This window comes from Homarus americanus, unplaced genomic scaffold (genome assembly GCF_018991925.1).
Source record: "Homarus americanus isolate GMGI-L3 unplaced genomic scaffold, GMGI_Hamer_2.0 scaffold58074, whole genome shotgun sequence".
NCBI classification, from domain to species: Eukaryota; Metazoa; Arthropoda; class Malacostraca; order Decapoda; family Nephropidae; genus Homarus; species Homarus americanus.
This window is the reverse complement of record NW_024729094.1, coordinates 1,786,055-1,808,572: the sequence shown is the minus strand read 5'-3', so window position 1 is coordinate 1,808,572 and position 22,518 is coordinate 1,786,055.

The window sequence follows — 22,518 nt, the reverse complement described above, 5'->3', positions numbered from 1 at the left end:
GCAATGGTCAAGCCTGCCTAAATTCCACGTACACAGAGAATCCCACAGATGATCTCGTTTTATCAGGGGATGAGGAAATTACTGTCCTTTAATGAAAACATCTTAAGCAAGAAATGAGTGGATTAGGCCTACTGGGGACACCACTCGAAAAAAACCCGCACCAAAGACTCCACCTCATGGGTGGTGTGGAAATGAGTCTCCGTTATATAAGTACGAAGTAGAAAACATTTAAAACACTATAAAACTTGTATCTCATCTAACCAAAAAGAGTACTTCCCATTCTACAATTTCATTTATGTGCATTTTTAATGATTAATTAGTCGTTTGAGAGTTATTGATGGGAAACTGAGCGAAAGACGGAAATATCTTGATCTATGCTCAAACTCGCCTTCCACTCCCGGTCTTGTTTACGCAAAAAATATAACACCTAGGGAAAATATGCATATACACAATCGTGTGAAAAATTTTATTTGAAATATTTATATATATATATATATACTTTTTTCTTCTGATGCATCGTTGTCCAAACAATAGGGAAAATGTAGTGAAAAAAGACCGACTCAGGGGGGTTTGGGCCCCCAAAAGGGGGGTTGCTGCAGTTGGACGGAGAGGAACTCTTTTGATCTTTATTTGCGTAGCCTTCTGGAGTATGTGTGCAAAATTTAATCTCTTTATAATTTATTTATTTATTTTTTGCTATAAATCCTAATTTGACTGGCCAAGAACATAAATTTATCTTAGAATAAACGTATATCATCATTGGGTATGAGTTTTCTTGGGAAATTGGTATCCCCGCATCCCCTGAGCAACGCTCTTGTGTATTATGCAGAAGACCCGACAGCCGCACCCTTTTCCACTACCTCCTAAGATATCCCCACACACAACGCTTCCGTGACGCCTGCTGGACCACCACTCCACGACCCCCTGAGGGAGACACGATGATCCTCCCCATACTGGCCAGATATTTTGTAAATAATATTGATTATGTGTTAAAGCAGGGGTCACGAAACTTTTTTCACAGTGGGCCGGATAACTGAAAGAATGACGAGCGCGGGCCGCATAATCATTCTGTTCAATACTTGCAAGCCAGAACGAAAGCTCTGGTAACGTCAGAGCGTAGGCGGAGCTACCACGAGCCGGGGAAGGACTTGGGATCCGGCCCGCGGGCCGTAGTTTGGTGACCCCTGTTATATGTAGTGATGATGGATGTTGTTATATGTAGTGATGATGGGTGGTGTTATATGTAGTGATGATGGGTGGTGTTATATGTAGTGATGATGGGTGGTGTTATATGTAGTGATGATGGATAGTGTTATATGTAGTGATGATGGATGGTGTTATATGTAGTGATGATGGATGATGTTATATGTAGTGATGATGGATGGATGCTGCTATATGTAGTAGTGATGATGGATGGTGTTATATGTAGTGATGATGGATGATGTTATATGTAGTGATGATGGATGTTGTTATATGTAGTGATGATGGGTGGTGTTATATGTAGTGATGATGGGTGGTGTTATATGTAGTGATTATGGATAGTGTTATATGTAGTGATGATGGATGGTGTTATATGTCGTGGTGATGGATGTTGTTATATGTAGTGATGATGGATGATGTTATATGTAGTGATGAAGGATGATGTTATATGTTATATGGGTGGTCCCCTACAATCCTCTTTTGAGTAAAGCATTCAATGCGCACATCATTGTGGAGTTCTGTAATTCAGTCAAGTCCATCAAGTATGTTTGCAGATACGTCAACAAAGGCTCTGGCCAAGCGAACTTTGCATTGGAAAAGGGTGGAAATCATGATGAGGTGACAGTTTCAGCAGGGCCGTTATATATGCAGCAATGAACCCCTATGGAGAATTTTTAGTTTTCCCATACGCGAACGATGTCTGTTCACCTGGAAAATGGACAAAGAGTATACTTAACAGAAGAGTCTCTACAAAATCAAATAGCAAATCCTGCTGATACGACTCTCACTGTATTCTTTAAGCTTTCACAGGAAGATGAGTTTGCTCAAATAATCCTGTATGTTGACTTACCCAAGCTCTACATATGGCAGGCTTCAATGAAAAAGTTGCAGAGAAGAGCTCAAGGATCCGATGTTGAAGGATATCCAGGGATAAAGTCAGGCAATGCTTTATAATATTTATACTGTATATACTTGTCACACTTGCCAGATGCTTCTGGTGTCATTGTACAGGGGTACCTAGTGACAGCACTAGGATCCCGCTTCCTCTATCAAGGAATAAACAATTGAAATTGAAATTGAATTGAATCAACGTCTTAAAGAAAATGGATAATGTGGGCAGAACAGAGCCCCGGTGAGAGCGTTGGTTCACACTAAGGGGAGACTGAGGAAACACAAACTCACTGGAGTTGATGTTAATAGTAGAAGGGTAGACGTAGTATCTCATTGTCAAGCATGGTTAGTATTGTCCCGTTTGTGTGTTTGTCTAGCGGTAATCCTCATTTATCATTGTGGAAACTAAACCACACGAAAATCTCACCGTTACCAGGAAAAACCGAATAATGTGAAATAGGTGTATTATTTCTGTATTGTATTGTATTATTCCTATCAGATGGACAACACGAATTTATTTAAGGTATTTGATGTTGGTTTAATACTGATTGATTTAAAATTCTGGTTTTATGTTTTGTGTATATTTAGCATTTTTTTTTATGAAGATCTCAAAGTACGATCCTTTGACAAGTACTACACACACACACACACACACACACACACACACACACACACACACACACACACACACACACACACACACACACACACACACACACTACTACTACTACTTTGCTGTCACTCTGAATGGAGTATGACGATTTCATCCAGCTATGATACAATGGTATGAGTTATTAAGGATCTCACCTAGGTTGGTGAGTTTTGAGGTGACTAAAGATGCCGATACGGTACCAGCAGGGACGATCACAGAAGTTGCAAATGTGGGGGGGTTACATCTAGTGCGGGAGGGGCGGCGGCAGCATCTTTCTGGCGTTGGAGCCTGTCTGCCTCGTTATGCAGCCGGGCTAACTCGAAAGTATTGACACCTTCTTGTATGGTGTCATGATCGTAATGATTCTAGCCTGTTAAAACCTAATGATCCATATTACGCTTACACGTCCACAAAACCTTCTGAGTCCCCCAGAGGAAACGTCCTCCGTGTTCTTTGTTTCGTTGATGACGTCATTGAGATGTCGTCACTGTGTTGACCGAGTTTTGTAAATTCTTGCTTCTACTGAGATCCTGTAAACCCCCTCTTTCACCTATGAAAATCAGAGTCCCTGATAATTATAGTGAAATTGTTGTAAGGAGATTAACTATGGAATTAGTTAATTTTCCTGAAAGGAACATTTAGACCAGCTTCTTCGTGTTTGTCGGCAGGCTGCGTGTTGGAACTTGTACTCGGGATTACCATCCAAGTCCTTTTGCGATCAATTTAATTCTTGCCTTTGATAGCTAAATCAGAGCATTGTTTATGAAGAGAATATTAGGGAATGAAACTGAGTTTGTAGTCTCAGTTTCAAACGTCAGAGTATACAGTAACGTAATTCAGTGAAATAGGGAGTAGGTGGAATCGGTGACCTAGTCTGGGGAGAGGGTGACGGTTGCGTTTCAAACGGCCAGTAAGCGCCTCGATCATCCCTCCACAGGTAGGTCATTCCACTCTCCGTGTTGTACCCGCCATTCTAAGTGATTTGACCTAATTAACAGTTTGATTGTGCAAGTGTTACAGTAACGTAGTTGATGTGCTTTAAGTGAAGTATTTTTACGTCCTTAATGTCCCTTTTGAAACGTTGATATTCGTTATCAACAGTCAGTAAGCGCCAAAGTGACAAAGAGAAGATAGAAATAACAAAAGGACAGACTATAAGACAAAGGAGTAGGAGGAGAGAAGATAAGATGGAAACTGATCACAACAGACAACCTGAATCTGCTGAAGAAATTGGATTAAAAGTTATCACTACAACAAAACATGGAATCCCAACATCGAGACCAACAGGAGGGACAATAGTAAAAAACTGTGAAGGAGGGATATACAAGTGGACATATCAAGAAAAATCCCTAAGTGAAGATTATGTCTGGTCACTAATTACTACGGACAAACTAAAGATTACGGCCAAAGACTTTAAAATAGTAGACCTGTCAGAGTATAGAAGAGTCAGATAGTCTCCACTCCAACTGCCACAATCCAAGTATAAGAAATAATGGACAATAGACAAACAGTAAGAACTTTAAGAATAATACAACACAACGTAAGAAACTGGAAGACCGAGAGAATTAACCTAAGTAATATATATCATGAAATTGACCCTGACATTATACTAATAAACAGTCACGGTGAGACAGAAAACAACAACATAAAACTCTTTAACTATTATGTAAACCAAAGAAATAAATCGGGCGAGAAAAATGACGGAGTAGCGATAGCGGTTAAAAGAAACTTAAATTTAAACTAATTGATGACTTCCAGGATGAATTTCTAGCAATAAAAATAAATACAACTCAAGGAGACGTAATTATTGCTACTACTTATCTCCCACCGAGACGACCCTACTTACCTATAGAAGACCTATTAAAATTGGCTAACAATAGTCATCCGATGTACATCTTAGGAGACTTTAACGCCAGACATAGGATTTTTGACAATACAAATAATAACGTCGTGGGAAACGCCCTTAATCAATTAATAAATTTAGAGAAAATCAATCATCTGGGTCCTAACTTTCCAACCTGGAGAAATCACAATACACAATCGACACCAGACAAAATTTTTTACCAACAACAAAGCCTTTTTCAATTACCATATAATACAGGGACCTCTTACAGGCAGTGACCATCTGCCAATTATACTAACACTGTCAACAATCCCCATACAGATACCAATAAAAAAGAGACTGAAAATGAGTAAAACAGACTGGGACAGCTTCAAAGACGACTTAAGTAATCACCACTCGATTAACCTACAAGGAAAACAACAGAAGATATAGACTCAGAAATGGACAGACTGCACTCAGCAATAAAAACATCTATAACCAAACACACTCCTACTTCACACTTTGGACATTACCCAGCAACAGACCACCAGAAGAAGTTAAATTAATCCAGACCTATTACAATGAAATAAACAGGTATATGGAAAGACACGGCAGTAACAGATGGCTATATACGACACAGATAGCACTACAGATAAAACTAAGAGACGCATGTAAGGAAGCAAACAATAAAAAATGGAATGATATTATAATGGCGGCTGACATGACTAAAGACACAAAAACATTTTGGACTTCCATAAACAAGATGATGGGGCACAACAAGCAAAAACACCATACATTAAAGACCAAAATGGAATGGAACAAAACTGTACGAGGAAAATGAACAAGAGTCAGCATTCAAAAGGGAATGGGTAAAAGTTTTTAAAATATCAGATGAGGAAAATGAAGATTTTGATAGTGAACACGAAGAAAGGATAGAAGAAGAAATGGGAAGACAAATACATAGAATCACCCCAAGGCAATATATAGACTATAACTTATTACCTAATAATCAAATAATAACCATGGGAGAAATGATGCACTGTCTGAGAAATTTGAGAAAAAAGCCCTGGGCAAGTATTACGAAATATGATCATGAATCTACCTGAAAACATTTTAAATACACTATTAAACATTTGCATAACGCATGTAATAACTGGTTACTTTCGGAACAAACTAAAATATGCTAAAAATGATATTTATTCCTAAAGAGGTAAGGACAATAAGGAAATATTAAACTACAGGCCAATATCTTTATTAGAAATTACCGGGAAATATTGGAAAAAAATTTAAATGCAAGACTTATAACCTTTTTAACACAACAAGGAAAACTAACAACAGACAACATGAATTTATGCCCAATAGAAATACCCTAACTGCAATAGCTACAATAACGGAAATAATTGCAATAGAAAAAAGCAAGGGGAACCAGATCAATATAATTTTAAGGGACGTTTCTAAGGCTTTTGATAAAGTTTGGCATTTAGGCTTAAAATATAAAATATTAAAATTGGGACTTAACGAATACTTGCTAAGAATATTGTGGAACTATTTAGATGATAGGAGAGCACAAATTCAAATTGGAAACTTTTAGGAACGCTATGTTTAATCTTGAGTGGAGTACCTCCAAGGAGGATGCCTTTCTCCAACACTATATACAATTTGCCCTTCAGACACACCTCAACCTACCCCCTTTAGTGAATATGTAATGTTTGCTGATGATATTACTCAAAATAGTATCATACCCGGAAAAATCAACTCAATTTGTGGCACTCTACACGGTAGAGCGATAAAAAACATAAATGATTTTTGAAAAATGGAAAATCAGGACAAATAAGAACAAATTCAAGATAATACCAATAGCCAAGATTAAAACAAGTCCGGTAATAGTCGACCAGAACTATACCCATATACGACACTGAAGGTAGGATGGCAGATTAAAAACTAACAAAAAGAGGATATATAACATACTTAAAAGATAAGAACGACAGGCAAGAATAAAAGATTATTAAAAATAAAACGCTTTAGACCTTAGCATTAATAACAAAAAGAAAAGATTTATATTGCTTGTATCCAAATCAATTATGGACTACACCCATCCATTGAACACCCTTAATAAAACGCTTGTGCATTAAAGGTTACAAACAGTACAAAATATAGCCCTTAGATTTATATATAACATAAAATATACAGACCACATCAGTAATGAACAGCTACACAAGAGAGCAAATCTCTTAGCAATCAATGTAGATATACACAACAAAGCTGTAAATATTTGGAAAAAAAGTGACTGAACTTAACACAGAAACATATCAAAACTGGATAAATAATATAGACAACGAAGAATTCCAAGAACACAGTTGGTTTAAATCAGCCAGGAAGAAAGTAATTGAACCATCTCCTGCCCCAATATACATATAAAACATTAATAGAGAGAATAAAAGATGAGAGTGACCTACCAGCTCCACAAGAACCTGGCAGGCCTCTCCATACAGCGTACCTTTAGACTAACATAACTAATATTTAACATTTAACATTTAACATTTAACATTGAACTAACATCTTAGTAAAAAAAAAAAAATAAATAAATAAAAATGTGACTACCCTCCCAGCTACACAAGGACCTGGGCGGGCTCACTAACTCAAAAAAAAATTAAATAAAAAATAAATAAAAAAATAAAAAAATATTAATAATATTAATAATAATAATGTGATTACCCTCCCAGCTATATCAGCCAGGAAGAAGTAATTGAACCACCTCCTGCCTCAACATACACATTTCTACATAAAACATTACTAGAGGAATAAAGATGAGAGTGACCAACCAGCTCCACTAAGAACCTGGCAGGCCTCTCCATACAGTGTACCTTTAGACTAACACAACTAACACTTAACTAACACCAAAAAAAAAAATGTGACTACCCTCCCAGTTACACAAGGACCTGGGCGGGCTCACTAACTCCAACAATAACAAAAATAATAATAATAAGCAGCATTATATAAATAAACCAATATTAATACAAAGGTCTGACGACCCAAGGGAGCAGAACAAAGACAAAACACCAATAAGAAAGATGAAGCGATCTGGTTGAGCCCAGATTCTTTCTACTCCTACTGTATTTCAGTTTCACCACTTTTTCTTCAATTCCTAATAATCTTCTTTCACCTCTTAACTAATGACTTCGTATCGTATCGTAAGCGCCTCGATCATCCCTCCACAGGTCCCTATCGCAGCCTAGGCCGTGTCTGTAGCGTGGATGACGCATCCACTAGTCTGGGGAGATGTCTGAAGACCAGTAGAATCGGTCATCTACGTGAATCCCGACCGTCAGAAGCTCCAAAACCACCTATGGGCCCCATAGCTGGGCAGCCTACCCCTAACGCTCGGCCCACGTGGTGACACCGGATCATGGGTCCCACAAGCATCATTGGTGGATGAGTGCATGGCTCAGTAGGGCTATTTGAGTAGTCGTGTTATTCCACCAGAATCTTCAGAGTTCGTTGGAAGGTGCCACGTGGTGGTGAGACCCCATGGCGGTCGCTTGAGTATCACTCCTGGGGCTGTTGAGTGTTGTACTGGCAGTTGCTACTGGCTTCCAAGGTGCTAAGGTGCTGTGAGAGTATGTGTGTTATTGTGTAGGTACACCCAGTCGTGGTGTGAGTAAATTGAGCCTGAGGGCTGGTACCGGTATGTTGGAGTCTATTATTCACCTACAGTATCCACCGTTGTTTCTTTCCTATTGCTTGACACTATAATTACATGTACCCATGGGCCTACCTCTCGCGTCACGCTACTACCAAAGGTTGAAGTATTAAAGTAAGTTGTTATACGAGACACAGGCCCTTATAATGGTACTCCCCCAAGCGTTACGGTGTGGTGCCTTGATGTGCCTCCTGTATGTGATCCATGTCTCACCGCCATATGGCAGGGTTGGGAGGACCACTGTTCGATATACGAGTACGTGTAACTTTGTAGATAATTTCAGCTTCCTCCAGCTGAAGACACGGCTTCGGAGTCTGCCAAAGGCTTGGGATGCACATCTGATCCGATGCTGAATCTCTTCATCAATATCTGCGGTGGTGGACAGGTGGGAACCGAGATACCAAAAGCGAGAAACTGTTAAGCTGGATGTATGGTGCAGGTGTGGCTGAACCAGGAGCAAGTTGAAAGAGAATGTGACTCTTACGTACATTCATCTCAAGGCCGAAGTGTGCATATGCATCTGTGAGCGACAAGGGTAAGGTCGTCCGTTTACTGAAGTTAGTAATGGAAGCTGTCACCACCTTTGTTCTTGCCTGGAATCGTCTTATGTTGAAAAGACTCTTCATCCGGCACCGGATGTACGCCCCGCCGGCGAAATTTGCGCTGGCACTAGTAAGGAAGGCAGCTGAGAAAATAGAAAAGAGAGTTTGTGCCAGTACACACCCTTGTTTAACCCCCGTTTTGATGGGGAAGAACTCAGACTGGGTGCCATCGTGGAGTTGCCTCACAATGGCTTGATTTTTGGTGGGCAGCCAAAACGGCTGAGAGTCCATCAGAGGGCTTCCCTGTTGACCGAGTCGAAGGCCTTGGTTAGGTCAATGAAAGCCATGTACAGGTCTCGACATTGTGATTCTGGGAGGAAGTTTTCCGCCCCAGGGAGAAGTCTGTTTAGGAGGACTCAGGCGATAATCTTGCCAGCTACAGACAGCAGAGAGATCCTGCGATAGTTGCCACAGTCTAACAGGTCTCCCGTATTCTTATAAATATTAACGATGGAAGCGTTTTTAGGAGCTCGGGGATTTCCTCGTTTTCACACATGTTCTCCAGGAGAGAGTGGAGACGACTGGTAAGCAGAGGTCATCCTGCTTTGTACAGAGTACATCTCGGCTGGGATTCCATCAGGCCCTGAGGCTTTGTCATTTTTCATCGTTTGATGGCAGTAACTACCTCATCCAGGGCTGAAGGATACCCGAGGTGGGTCAGCTGTGGATGCTGTGGGACCTGCTGGGTAGTCAGGATATCCACACCAGTGTTTCAGTCTTTAATTATGGAGTTACCATCGGATGAGCGGAGGGAGGCTGCGCCACGAGCGATTGGCCCATAAAATATTTTAGTGGAATTGAAAAATTCGCACATCCTGTGCTAATCTACAAATATTTGTATCTCACATGCTATATTTATTTTTAAACCAGTCGTTGGGCAGCCGCTTTCTTCTTGATGAAGGTATCAGCTTTAGTCCGAAACCACGGGTTGTTCTGGCACTCAGCTAAAGCAGCACGTTTATCATTGATGAGTACATTGATTGCTGGGTCATTTTCATAAAATTAGTCCCAGTGTATTCTTTTGATCTGACCGAGGGTCTCTCTGCAGGCCTTTGTCATGACAGTTTCGAGAATATCCCATACGGCACTGGAATACGCGTTGTTTGCTCTTGGGTTGTTTATCTGCCCATGTTCTAGTTGTTCTCTTAAGGAATGTGCTACCACTGGATCCTCCAGACGTTTAGTGTTAAAACCACTTCCGAAGGCTTGCTGCCTTCGCCGTTTTGGGGCAATGTGAAGTGAGAGCTTGACTGACGAACTGATGATCAGTGTCGCAGCGGTCCAAGCCACGCATGACACGGGTGATGAGGACATCTCGGCTATCTCTTTCTCTGACAATGATGTAGTCAATGAGATGCTAGTGTTTGGATCGTGGTTGTTGCCACACACCCTTGAACTTGTAGGCCAGCCTAAACAGGGTATTGGTGATAGTGAGGTTGTGTGCAGCACACTTGCTGAAGAGGACTAGGCCATTGGGATTACACTTGCCTAGTTCATTTCTCCCTATGGGTCCCTGCTAAATGTCAGCATCTCTGTCAACTCTGCCATTGAAGTCACCAAGGAGCACAACCTTATCTTCTCTGGGGATAGAGGTTAGCACTCTGTCAAGGTCGGCATAAAATGCCTTCTTGATGTTATCTGCATCGAGTGTTGGGGCGTACGCACTGATGATAAAGGCATGACGTGAGCGATTCAGTGGGACTCAAAGCGTCCTGAGGCAATTGTTGATTGCAATAGGCATTTCAGTGAGCATGTCTAGGATGTGTGGGCGGATCGCAAAGTCAACTCCATAAATGCGGTTTCTCTCCGCAGCAGGCTTACCCTTCCAGAGGCAGGTATAGCCAGACCCCCGTTCTGTGAGTTAACCCTCATCAGGGAGTCGGGACTGATTAATGGCTGCCATGTCGATGTTATACCTTGCCAGCTCTTTTGCCACAAGGGCAGTTCTTCTTTCAGGATGCTCATTTGTGCCAGTATCCAGAAGGATCCTGACATTCCATGCAGCGACCACAAGAGGTTCTATCATTTGCTTTTTATTTAATCTGTGATTTTGATTGTGATTTCGACTGCATAAGGATGACCTTACTGAGTGCGGTCGCCAAGTAAGTTTGTTTTTGTAGGCAGGTTATATTTAGGGCACCTTTTCTAGCCCCCTACCCAAGTGGGGTGAGCAGAGTGGCTCCTCGAAAGGGCTGTTCAGTCGCACAGACAGGAACGGATTCACTGCTGCCTAGATCCTAGTGCATTACCGACCATGTGCAGAGTTGTGATGAGCTGGAAGACGTCTGCGTGTGAGTTGATTTATGTGGTGAGGCGGAAGCACAAGCTGCAGCCACACATCTTGGCGCTCCCTTTTCCTGATCCAGTGGTGCAAGTTTTGCAACGACTGGGGAGATGGAGAGTCGCAATGGACTGCCGATTGCCCAGTTTGTTGGGTTTCGCGAACACACACACACACACACAGTATATTTTAAGCCTTCTGGCTCCTATGCTGTTTCAATAAACCGTTAATTATTATTAATATTATTACACACACACTAATTCATGAATGTAGGCGTCATCGACCGTTTCTTAATCGAACATCTTTTAGCAAATTCGTTTGTGTCCGTTCTTCAGTTTTAACAGTAACAGACCTCTTCTTATAAACCAATAATATCAGTTGTATCCAAAGCAACCACGAAGAAAGCCAAGAGTATCCGTACAGTACAATAAAGGTCTAGGCATTACAGTGTGGACAATGAGTAAGATACAATACAGATGAAAAATAAGTATTGATTTGATTTCAGATTTTTGTATCACCCTGTACATGAAGGCAAAGAACCAAGAGAACTAATGAATTGATCTTTATGCTTTGGGTTACTTGATTAAAAATGAATAAGAGTCTTCTCACAGTAGATACATCGATAGCCGATAGTTTCCTGACACATATAATATGGATCAGGGTAGTGTGTGTGTGTGTGTGTGTGTGTGTGTGTGTGTGTGTGTGTGTAATAATAATAATAATAATAATAATAAACGGTTTATTGATAAAGTTTGCAGCCCGAAGGCTGAAAATATACATTGGACATAAATGACTTATTACATACATTGGTGGTTTAACAAAAGCCTTCATTAGAGAAAGGTGAAGGAACATATACAGTGAACATACAGATTAATGTTTACACACGTAGATCATGTGAGCTGAGGTGTTGAACAGCAGACACGTAGTGTAGTAACTCCCTTACAGATGGCGTTATGAGGGGCATCGCGTGGAGTACTAGTTCCCTCACAGGTGGTGTTATGAGGGGCTTGACGTGGTGTAGTAATTCCCTCACAAATGGTGTTACGAAGGGCCTGATGATGTAGTAGTTCCCTCGAAATGGTGTATGAGGGGCCTGATGATGTAGTAGTTCCCTCACAGATGGTGTATGAGGGGCCTGATGATGTAGTAATTCCCTCACAGATGGTGTTATGAGGGGCCTGATGTGGTGTAGTAATTCCCTCACAGATGGTGTTTTATGGGGCATCACATGGCGTAGTAATTCCCTCGCAGGTGTTATGAAGAACTTCACATGATGCTGTAGCAACTCATTCACTATGCGGTGTCGTGCACAATGGGGACACCACGTGGTCCGTTGTCACAGGAATTCACTCACTCAAGTGGGTGAGGTGTCGTCCCAGGCCTCTCTATCGTGGAGTCTCAGGGGAATTATCACTGGGTACCTGGGACCTCACTGTGTGAAGGTTAGCTTGGCTCAGACTCAACTGCCGAGTTGTTTTTCACTGACTTAAGCACTGTTCACCACTATTCAACACTGGTTCCATTCCTTTCCCAAATGAAATAGTAACTTCTGGCGAGAACTTGTTGGTATTTCGGTGGGGAGGAGGGTTCAGGGGAGGGAGAAGGTATGGGCCAACATAACAGTTGATGTGGCTGCTGCTGAGCAGCGCCAGGTGTGTGTGTGTGTGTGTGTGTGTGTGTGTGTGTGAGAGTGTGTATGTGAATGTGTGTGTGATTGTGTGAGTGTGTGTGTGTTCACACACAGGGTGGTGAAATGCATCTAGAGTGACAGTACTATGTTAGTGTTAAGGTGCAAGCACTGCTTGCTCCATCTCGCTTTTAGATACAGTCACTGGCTACCCCTCCTACACTGGCTAACTGAAATGCCTATTGGGATCAACGAGCGCCTCATGACGCTTTGAGTCCCACTGAATCACTCACGTCATGCCCTTTTCATCAGTGCACACGCCCCAACACTGGAGGCAGAGAATGACATCAAGGAGGCCTTTTACGCCAACCTTGACAGAGTGCTAACCTCTATCCCCAGAGAGGACAAGGTTGTGCTCCCTGGAGACTTCAATGCCACGGTTGGCAGAGATGCTAGCATTTGGAAAGGAACCATAGGGAGAAATAGACTTGGCAAGTGTAATGCCAACAGCCTAATCCTCATCAGCAAGTGTGCTGTGCACAGCCTCACTATCACCAATGCCTTGATTCGGCAGGCCGACAAGTTAAAGGGTTCGTGGCAACACCCATGATCCAGACGCAGGCATCTCATTGACTACATCATTGTCAGAGAAGGCGATCGCCGAGATGTCCTCATCACCCGTGCCATGCATGGCTCAGATCTCTGTGACACTGATCATCGACTTGTCAAATCCAAGCTATGACTTCACGTCGCCCCAAAACGGCGAAGGCAGCAAGCCTTCACAAAAGGTTTTAATACTACGCGTCTGGAGGACCCAGCAGAAGCACATGCTTTCAGAGAGCAGCTCGAATATGGGCTTATAAACAGCCCAACAGCAAACAACGTGAATCCCAGTGCAGAATGGGATGCTCTCAACACTGTTATGACAAAAACCTGCAGAGAGACCGTCGATCAGATCAAAAGAATACACCAGGACTGGTTTGATGAAAATAACCCAGCAATAAAAGTACTCATCGATGATAAATATGTTACTTTTACTGACTGACAGAACAACCCTCAGTCTCGGACCAAAGCCGATACCTTCTGCATGAAGAGAGCGGAAGTCCAGTGGGAACTTCGCATTCTAAAGAATGACTGCCTTAAAAATAAAACATGTGAAATAAAAAAACAAAAACATGCAGATCAGCACAAGATGCGTGAATTTTTCAATTCCATTAAAACATTTTATGGGCCAACCATTCGTGGCGCAGCCCCCTTCTGCTCATCTGACGGTAACTTCATAATTAAGACGATGAAGGCCTCCTTCAGTGTTGGAAAAAGCACTACCATTCAATACTCAACCGAAACACCGATGTGGATGTCCTGACTACCCAGCAGGTCCCTCAGCATCCACAGCTGACCCACCTCAGCTATCCTCCCCTGGATGAGGTAGTTACTGCCGTCAAACAGATGAAAAATAACAAAGCTTTAGGGCCTGATGGAATCCCAGCCTTGAGGTGTATAAAGCAGGAGGACCTCTGATTACTAGCCGCCTCCACTTTCTCCTGGAGAATATATGGGAATAGGAGGAAATCGCCCAAGCTCTGAAAGACGCTTCCATTGTCAATATCTATAAGAACAAGGGATACTGGCCAGACTGTGGAAACTACCGTGGGATCTCGCTGCTCTCCAGAGCTGGCAAGATTTTCGCCTCAGTCCTACGAAACAATCACTTTCCTGAGGCGGAAAACTTCCTCTCAATGTGGTTTTAAACCATCACGTGGCACCACTGACATGATCTTTGCTGCCTGCTAGATACAGGAAAAGTGCAGAGAACAGCATCGTGATCTGTACATGGCTTTCATCGACCTAACCAAGGCCTTTGACTCAGTCAACTAGGAAAGCCTCTGGTGGACCCTCCGCTGTTTTGGCTGCCCACCAAAATTCATCGCCATTGTGAGGCAACTCTATGATGGCATGAACGGCAGTCCTGCACAAAGGTACCCAGTTCTTTCTCATCCAAACATGGGTTAAACAAGGGTGTGTACTGGCACCAACTCCCTTTCCATTTTCTTGGCTGACATCCTTACTCGTGCCAGTGCCAATTTAGCCGGCGGGGTGGACATCGAGTACCGGGTGAAGGGGGGTCTTTGCAACCTAAGACGACTCCACGCAAGAACAAAGGAGTCAGCAGCTTCCGTTACTGAATTCAGTGTGCAGGCGACCTCACCATTGTTGCTGAAACTGAACATGACCTATAGAAGATTCTAAACACCAACACAGGTGCATATGCGCACTTCGGCCTTGAGGTGAATGTACGTAAAACTCAGATTCTCTTTCAACCTGCCCCAGGTTCAGATACACCTCCACTATCCACCCAGCTTAGCGGTACTACCCTCTCTAATGTTACCCACTTTCGGCATCTCGGCTCCCTCCTGTCCACCACCGCAGACATCGATGAAGAGATTCAGCACTGGATCAGATGTGCATCTCAAGCCTTTGGCAGACTCCGAAACCATGTCTTCAACTGTAGGGAGCTGAAATTATCTACAAAGCTGCATGTATATGGAGCATTGTTCCTACCCACCGTGGCAGTGAGACATTGGTCACAGACAGGAAGTACCTCAAGGCACTAGAAAACTTTCACCAACGTAGTCTATGTTCCATCCTCCGAGTTTGCTGGGAAGACAAGAGAACAAATGCCAGTATTCTTGCTGACACCAACTGTAGGAGCATCGAGGCTACCATTATCCATGAACAGCTATACTGGACTGGCTATGTTACTCGCATGGACACCAGTAGACTGCCAAAGCAGCTACTTTACAGTCACCTAACGGATAGTAAACGTAACGCAGGCGGGCAACTGAAAAGGTATAAGGATAGTTGTAAACGCCTTGGTTAAGGACATTCAAATGACGGGCAAGTCAAAGGGAATGATTGAAACCCTCCTTTTGACGCATTTCAATATTTATTGATGTGGTCAAAATCTGCAGAGAACAAGGCGTTCATTAGTTTTACATGGTGATCTATGTGACACATAATTAGTTAGTGTCACACAATTTATCTTAAATATAATTGATTATGGAGCATAGTTGTCATGGTCACGTTGACTTCTAGTCTGTTTTAAGACTAATGATTGTTATTAAACTTCACGACAGCAAAACATGAGAGGGTAGCTGGTTAGCTATCCCCCTAGAAGAAGCGTGTTTTTCCCATTCGATGTTTACACTCATGATCCTTTCCAGTAAGTCCAGCCTTCGAACACAGTTGTCACTGCGTTGTTATACCATTCTCTCCTGACAAGCTCAATCTTGAATTAGTCTGTGTAAATCAACTTTAGTAATTCGCCAGACCTTTGTCAACTGAGGGTCATCTTTGAATGAGTAACAGTTGAGTTGTTTGTAATCTCTATCATTGCGTGAGTAGCAATTGCTGGCAACTCAGGGGTATATATACCACGGGACAGGGAAGAGTGACGTCACCCGTCACGTCATCTCCCGTCTGTCCCCAGGTATGTGACAGTGTTCTCTCGCCATTCAGTTTGATTCAGTCATTGTAGTGAAATATCAGTGTTCATCAGTGTTCATGCTTTAACAGTTGAATTGTCATTCACCATGTGCAAGAAGTAATATAAAGTAAATGTTGGCTGTCGTTTCCAGGTGAGAGATTTGTTGTGATTGTGTTGTCATCCTGCTTCCCAGTCCCTTGCCTCCGTCCCCCGTCACGTCAGCTCCCGTCTGTCCCCAGATACATAACCTACATCTCCCTCCCCCCTTACGCTCATAGTCTTTGTCTTGAGCGGACTTCTTAGTCCTAAGTCAGGGGGCCAGCAGCAGGGGGTGGGACTGGCCGGAGGAAGCGGCGGTTCCTCCACCAGACGCGGCCGCTCGGCATCCTGACCTTGTAGTCCCGCGACCGGCTGTCGCCCATCACTATGCCCTCCTTGTCCCAACGTGTCGTCGTCGGGTCCTGGACGCGGACAAGGACACCAATCTCCACCGGCTGAAGAGGGCGGGCACGGTCGTCATACCGAGCCTTGGCGTCCTGGGCACGTGTAGCAGCGCGGCGGTCGCAGCGCAAAGGCCTTGGCGTGTACAGGAACGCAAGAGCAGAGAGGGTGACCATACAGGATCTGGGCAGGGGAGCGTCCTGTGTGGGTGGGAGTATTACGTAACTCCAGGAGTCCTTTGTCAAACGCCTCACAGTCTATGTTGCCTGAAGGAACCACCTTGAGGATGAGGTGCTTGACTGTCTTGACCGCAGCCTCAGCGTGGCCGTTTGACTGTGGGTAGTGGGGTGTTGACACGATGTGGCGGACTCCCCAACGCTCCAGGAATCCTGTGAAGTCCCGGCTGGTGAACTGTGGCCCACCGTCCGTCCGCAGACGTACGGGGACGCCCAGGTCACGAAAGAGGTGCCGGAAGTGGCGAATGGTGGCCGCGGACGTCGTGTCCGAGCTACAGATTACCACCACAGGCCAGCCAGAGAGTCGGTTGGCGACAACTTGGAAATGTTTCCCAGCTGTGCTGAAGAAATCAGCCGACACGGACTCGAAGGGCCTGGTAGGTTCGTCGTCGCACAAGAGGGGCTCCTGCTGTTGACTGGGCTGCATGATCTGGCACGGCTCACAGGCACGGACCGTATTGACGATATCCGCGTCAATGCCGGGCCAGTGCACAGCCTGCCTTGCGTGGCGCTTGGTGGCCTCTGCTCCACGATGGCTGTTGTGTAAGCGGGCCAGAACGCGACGACGGAGAGCTGCAGGGACGACCACACGGGCACCGTGCAGGACGAGGTCCCCATCTGCGTAGAGGTCCTCACGTATCTTCCAATACGGGCGTAGGGCGTTGTGGAGGTCAAAACGGTCGCGAGGGAACCCAGTCCTCACACTCTCCAAGAGCTGAGTGTAGGAGGGGTCGTCGTGTGCCGCGGTCTGTAGTTCCCCAAGGGCCAGATCGCTGTCGGGTGGCGACACTGAGGCGTGGGTGCTGGCGAGGGACTGTACGGCCTGCAAAGTAACGATGTTGCTGACGGAGAAACCGGCCTCGGTGCTGAGCACCTCGTCTTCAGGTGTCGGGCGGTTCACTGGGGAGCGGGAGAGGGCATCCGGGTTGCACAACTCCTTACCTGCGCGCCAAGCCGCGGTGACGACGAAGGCCAAAATCTTCTCCTTCAGGCGCTGGAGGCGGGGATTCTCGATGGCGTCCAGCGAATAGTGGTTAAGAATGGGGACCAAGGGCCTGTGGTCTGTGATGAGGTCGAAGTGCTGTAAGCCAATCAAGTAAAATTTGCACTTCGATAAGGCCCATACCACAGCCAGCAGCTCCAGCTCGATGGTAGCATAGCGAGACTCGGCATCGGTGAAGAAGCGAGAGTCACACTATACGAGCCGGTACTTTCCTCCACCATGATCCTGGAGAAGGGCGTAACCAACCCCGTACAGGCGCGAGGCGTCTGTCTGGAGGACGGTGAGGAGCGCTGGGTCGAAAGTAGCGAGGATAGGTGGACTTGACAGGGCCTCCTTCACCTTATGAAAGGTGAGGTCGTGGTCAGGGGTCCACGTGAAAGTCCTCTTGGGGCTCATCAGGGGGCGGAGAGGCCCGGCAGCGGCGGAGACGTCAGGAGAAAATTCTGCCAGCTGGTTCACCAGGCCCATGAAAGACCTGAGATCCGTAAGGTTGGCAGGTTTGGCAAAGTCCGCTATGGTGCGAACTTCTTCTGGGTCCTCAGCAATGCCATCCCTTGAGAGTCGGTAGCCGCAGAAAGACACTGCAGGTGCGGCCAAGACGAACTTTTCGGCATTCAGAGTGATGCCGTGCATCCTACACCTGGTCAGTACCTCGTCAATGAGGCGAAGATGCGTCAGGTAGTCCTCATCGTAGAGGAGAACGTCATCCACTACCTTCACGCAGTTGGTCACGCCTTGAAGTGCCATGTCACCACAGAGACAGAAGGCATCCCCCATTGCAGCGAATCCCATAGGGCCACGGCAGTAGCGGAAGCGTCCGTAAGGCGTGATGAAAGTGGTCAGTGGCTGATCCTCCTTCTTCAGTGGGATCTGCCAGTATCCACAGAGGGCGTCCATTGTCGAAAAGTTCCGTACCTTTGGGTCCACACTCCGTATAGCTGCAAAAGGTGTGGGTGAAAGGTGGGTAGGACAGGACACCTGGCTGTTAAGCTTAGACAAGTCGGTAGTAATCCTCACTCCACCGTTAGTCTTAGCCACAGCAACTAGAGGGTGGCACCAAGGGAACGGGTCGTCACCAACGGGTACGATGACACCCTGGGCCACCATGGAATCCAGTTTCTTCTTGACTGAATCCCTGAAGGCAAGATAGATCAACCGGGGAGTGTGTATGGCAAACGGCTGCGCATCTTCCCGCAGGTGTATCCTCATAGGCGGACCCGCCATAGCCTTCAGTGGTGCGGTCCGTAGGGCCTCCTTCGTCACCAGCACTTACAAGTACTCCTTCAGGAAGTAGGCCCTTGCGGCTGAAGGAGATGTCTCACTGTGAAGAGGAAGCAGCCGTGACTTGGGTGGAGGCGGGGCGGGAGTGGACGCGGGTTCTGGGCAGCTCTGTGCGGCAGCGCCAGGCGCATCGCTCCTTGACTCACGCACCCTGCTGGCGGTGTACCGAGCAGCTGGGATCTGCTCGGGAAAGTCTCTGGGCACCAGGCCTAACTCCTTGCAGTGCTCCCACGACAGTAAGGGTGTAGCGAGAGTAGGCTGCACATCCATCCATCCGTGACACGACCTGTCGCCGTAAGTAATCTCCACTTGAAAGGAGCCTACAGCGTCCTGCATCTGGGAACCGTCCGCATTGTAGTACAGCAGCTGCGGCGGTGGTGGTCCCAGGTCGCGTTTGGTGAGGCCCAGTTTCTGGAGGTGCTTCAGGCCTATCACCGTAGCATCAGCTCTGGTGTCAGGTATCACTCAAAGTGACCCGACACATCACCGTGTGTGGCGGCGACGCGGATGATAGGGGAAGGGGTAGCCCTGGGGCGTGTGGTCGATTCCACCCTCCTGATGAGACTCAGCTGCTGCTTGGGGCTGCGTGGTCCATCTGAAGGGGGCTGCGTGCGAACCACCCCGAGGGAAGTGCGTTGATTTCCTCCTCGTCTTGGGCTTTTGGGCTTGGGTTGGCGGCAGCACTTGTCGTAGTGTCCATAGCGACAGCAGGCCTGACACTTGTGGCCTCGTGCAGGGCACCTGTCTGTGTTAGACCAGTGGCCCTTACGGTCACATCCACGACACAGTGCGTCGGCGGCCGGGCATGTCTTGGGGCCATGCTGCTTTCCACAGCTGCCACAGGAAGCACTAGGCGGAGGCGTGGACGAACGTGCGGCAGCCTTCACGTTGTTGGCCGCCTTCTTACCCTTCTTGTACTGTGAGATAGCTCTCACAGCAGGTGGGGCCCGTAAGGCAGAGGTGGTGGACTTGGTGGCCTCGTATGACCGACATTCAGTCACTACCACCTGGAGTGTGGAGGAAGCGTCCAGGTGGATGAGTCGCTGCACCAACTCTTCTTGCCTGACACCTGTCAAGATCCCGTGCTTGATCCAGGCTTCCTCACATTCCTGGCTGTGCGCCTTGCAGACGTCGATCTCCTCCAACAAACTCTTAAAACGTACAAAAAAGTCGTCAAAGGATTCATTCTCTGCCTGCTTGCAGCTGGTGAAGGCGCGGCGACTCAAAGCCTCGTTATTCCGACCTTCAACATGCTCCTGTAAAAGGTCGAGCACATCCGTCACTGAAGACGTAGAATCGGGAGGCACTTGCAACGTGTGCTCCAGCGACAAAGACATCCGCAGTTGGATGAGCTGTTTGCTTGGAGGCATGCTATCAAGGTCCACCATCGTGGAGTAATCTGTCCACCGCCACCTCCACTCACGAAAAAGCTGAAACGTGACGTCTGGTGAGAGGGTGGGTGGAGGTTGAACAGATGCCTTGGGAGCTGTTGGAGTAGCAAGAGTGCCTGGAGGACGCTGGTGTGGTGGAAGAGGGAGGGTACTGGCGCCTTGGTGCTCGAAACCTGTGAGTGATGGAGGGTGGGTTAACGCCAGGGTCGCCAATATTGAATCAAAGTGCGCCTTTTCCTTCTCTCTCGCGTCTCCTCCCTCTGAAATTCCATCTCTCTGTGTCTCTCGTCCCTGTCGTCCATCCACCTCAGAATTGCGGCAATGTCCGTCGATGGAGGTGGAGGATGAGGGGCAGTGGGTGCAGAAGTTCCATCTGCGCCCAGTAGAGGGGAAGGTGGGGAGTCGTGTCTCCCATCTTGACGTTGTCCCTTCTTACCGTCCATCTTAGTATGCTTGAACTGCGCTGTTTAGTATATAAAGTGGCGCCTCATCAGCTCGAACCACATATATATGACGTAAACAGCGCAGAAATAATGCATAGAGTCCACTGTTCTGTGCGTGCATGAGTGCGTGTGTGTGTGTGTCTGAGAGAGCATATCGTGGTGGCCTTAATGCGGGTGGCTAGAGCCGCCGTGGAAGTAAGAACGTTAGTGTCTCCCCGGATGTCACATGAGAAGGGTGTACGCCTGCATGCTCCGTGGGTACCACAAAAAACAGGCCAATGCTCAAGTCTCAGCTCTAGACACACTAATACACTGACACTAACACTGCCACTGTCACTAAAACGCACTGTGACGGCGCAACACTGCACGTCGCGGCGAAACACAACGCAACACAACGCAACACACTAGAGTCGACTTTAACATCACTGGCAGTAACTGTCGGCATTGTTCATGACACTTGTAAGTCCACAGATCCTACTCACTGCGCCATGAAGGTTCCAAATGTTCCATGAAGAAGGCAGCGATGGGTAGGGAAACACCGGGTAACACTGAAGTTCATTTATTAATGGATAGGAGAAATACAAGTAGTGACTAGCGTGTGCCTTGCACGACCCACGGAGTCAGACTGACGCTGCATTGCCATATGGCAGCCTCGGGGCAATGTTGCCACATAACACATGCAGTGTTGCCACGTAATTACATACATAGATGCTACTCGGCACAGTAGCTTATATACAAGGTTGCTACTCGGCACAGTAGCTTAGATACATAACCTACAATAGTGAAGTATTTTGATCCGGAGAGATAATGACAAAATTGCTATTTTGGATTTGATTAACGTAGTTGAAGGTAATCGGGGTTCGACAAGTGAAAATATAACATGCTGTTACAGTGCCTAACTACACATGATATACCATTGAACAGCTTCATTGGGTTTGCTGCAGATGAGGCATCAAACATTATGGGCCAATATAACTGTGTAACTAGCAGAATGAAAGTTCAAATGCTTGGCATTGCCATATTTAAACGTGTTGCACATAGTATGCATCTCTGTGCCAGCGAAGCAGCAAAGTCCTTGCCACTTATTCGTGATGATGTGTTGAGAAATGTGTACATTTACCTTTCCCATAGTGACAAAAGGAAATGCGAGTTTAGAACTTCCAGGGTTTTCTCAACTCAAACCACACAAATATTTCATGCTTGTGCCACGAGGTGATTGTCATATCATGAAGCTGTTGCAAGAATACTCCAACAGTGGCAACCCCTTCAAACTGCATTTCCATAGCAGGGTAACTGAGGAGAGACTTGTGTTCTGCTACTTGAAATTTGAATTACATATTGCCGCAACTTAACACAATAAATTTGATTGTCCAGAGTAAAGCCCCAACTTTGCATTTACTCCGTAAAGCATATGTCAACTCCCTTTGCCATTTACATATTGTGTCAAACTCCAAATGCATG